The sequence below is a fragment of the Aplysia californica genome, unplaced genomic scaffold (genome assembly GCF_000002075.1).
Source record: "Aplysia californica isolate F4 #8 unplaced genomic scaffold, AplCal3.0 scaffold00206, whole genome shotgun sequence".
Taxonomy (NCBI): Eukaryota; Metazoa; Mollusca; class Gastropoda; order Aplysiida; family Aplysiidae; genus Aplysia; species Aplysia californica.
This window is the reverse complement of record NW_004797476.1, coordinates 928,198-931,005: the sequence shown is the minus strand read 5'-3', so window position 1 is coordinate 931,005 and position 2,808 is coordinate 928,198.

Here is a 2,808-nt window from a genome sequence, read left to right as displayed (position 1 = left end):
CGATTGAAATACAATGTATACATGTAGTGGATAGACACATTTTTGTGTTATAGCTAGCTGTGTTCTGTGGAAGGCCAGAACCAATGAAGCCGTTTTACGCTCTGACCGATCTGGAGCAAGCAAGAATTCAACGAGAGCAAATGTTGATTTAAACACATTGTAGTAAATTCGGTTTTGCGGTACTTGCTACACAATTTGGTTATATATAAGTGTCGAAGATTAGAGGTGTTACAAGAGAGTAACACACAAAGACAAGAAGGAGGGGAGATAAGGACGATAGATTATGTTTGATAGGAAAGAAGGAGCAAACCACACCAGAGCACCCGCCAAGCACTCACAGTGAAAATGTAATGTTATACATGTAATGTCACTGTACTCGCAGTTTCTTGCTCGTTGTCTCGTATTGTACTCTTGTGTCAGCATGATTGTTGACACTGTTTGATTAGGTAGAGAGAAGCACATCGACACAGGCAGGTCCATTTCGTGTGGGGAAATTTTAAGGACAGACAGGGAGAAGCAGCAGAGAGAAAGAGAAAAAAGCTGGGCCCAGCAGTGGCTCCTTGCATCCACCCGCTTAAGAGGTGTAAAGAATACTACAATTATAGAGCTCGCTTGCCCGCCTGCTATTACCAAAGAGAGAATCTTTGCTATTAGTTTACTATCACTATTTTCATAAAATGCAAATGGTCCTCTCTGTTTACGATCTTAGGTTTACCCTCTCTCTCTCTCTCTCTCTCTCTCTCTCTCTCTCTCTCTCTCTCTCTCTCTCTCTCTCTCTCTCTCTCTCTCTCTCTCTCTCTCCCCTCTCCCCCCCCTCTCTCTCTCAACAAAGATTGTTTTCTGATTAATTGACTCTTAGTTATAATTGTCAACCCAGGTTGGCAGTGGACAGATGGGGAAACATGTATTATATAGATCTAGTGATTGGTTTAAAAAATCCCCCCCCCCCCAACCACACACACAAGGGAATTGATCATACGAGGGACGTCCAGAAAGTAAGTACCGTTTTAAAATAAGTATTTAAAAAATAATTTTCCCTATCAAAACGTTTTATTTTTGAATACCTCATATATGACTACTTCTCCAAGTAGTCACCAGAACTGCTGAAGCATTTGTCGTAGCGTGGGGCGCGCTTCTGAATGTCCTCATCGTGGAAAGCTGTCGCTTGCGATGTCAGCCGATGATCAGTCTCTCCTGTGAGATCAGCGTCTGGGTCGAAGTCCTGCTCGGCCAAAAAAATTTTCAAAAGCAGAAACAGATGAAAATCACTCGGAGCCAGGTCTGGACTGTACGATGGATGCTTCAACTGTTCCCATCCGAAAGAGGCGATCAGGTTTTGGGTCTGTGCAGACTTGTGAGGAGTTGCATTGTCTTGAAGCAGAACAACGCCGTCGCAAAGCATTCCGCGTCTTTGATTTGAAGGGTCTCTTACTGTCAGGCACACTAACACAAACAAGTAGATATTTTCTGGAGAAAAAACAGAACAAAACAGACACAACTGACCTAATTACCTACGCCAAAGTTCTGCAGCACCAAAAAGACGCTTACGTAAAGAAATTATAAATATTTATAAATCAATTTTTCATTAGTCAACACCTCCACTCTGCTTAATTAACCAAACACAACACGTGAAAACTCCAATTCAAATGAACAAAAGCAAAAATACAAGCACACAATTAGTCAAACAAAACAAAAGAACAACAAAAACCGTTCCAAAATCTGTCAGTGGACACAGGTGATTGATTGGGATGACGACAACAAACTCGCGACAGGTACAGTACAAATGTCATCCACAGACATCTAAACATTTTTCATAAACTTGAACCAAAATCATTCATATTTTTTTTCTGACCAGCAATAAATGCTGTAACATTTTCGATGTCTGTCATTTCTCAAAATATGAAGCATATAATGGGAATGAAGGATACCTCCCCCCCCCCCCCCCCTCCAGAACAAAATTAAAAAACTAAAATTTTTTTGTTTAAAAAATAACTGAATCCATCAGGGCTTACACACCAACAAGGCAGGAGAATGTATCGGATAAAGCATGTTTATTATTGACAACAGAGGGACCTGGATGGAGACAACAACAACAACAACAAGACATATGGAATATACATTATATAACTAAAAGTGAAACCCTCCGGAAAAAAATTTAGAACATGAGAGGAAAGACAATGATTATTCGTTAAATTTTGAAAGAAAAATTGCTCAGTTGCTATCATCATAATGATATTCGACAAATTCAGACCAGAAACAGAAATAGATTTTAGTTTTCAATGAAAGCTCGATTCTCTTATCATGTAACGAGTGTAGTTTCATGACAGGCAATACATTCTTTACAATAGAATAATAAGGGCGCAGTAATAACTGATAAACAAACTTAAATTCTTGAGGCAAAACACTTAGATCTAACCTTTTCCTTCAACCATACAACAATGAACAAAATCCTACAAAAATTGGAACTTACTGGCAATTTGTCTTGAGGTGGCATTATTCTCCTCACTCAGCAGAGAAGACCATAATAGAGTAAAAACTGAAGTCCATTAAACTGTGAAGGAAGAGAGTGGATATCATTCTTCACTTTAAAGAGAAACTGAGAGAGAGAGAGAGAGAGAGAGAGAGAGAGAGAGAGAGAGAGAGAGAGAGAGAGAGAGAGAGAGAGAGAGAGAGAGAGAGAGAGAGAGAGAGAGAGAGAAAGAGAGACAGACAGACAGACAGACAGACAGACAGACAGACAGACAGGAAGACAGAGAGAGGGAGATAGTAAAAGAGGGAGAAGGGAGGTGCCCGGCACACCATAAGTAA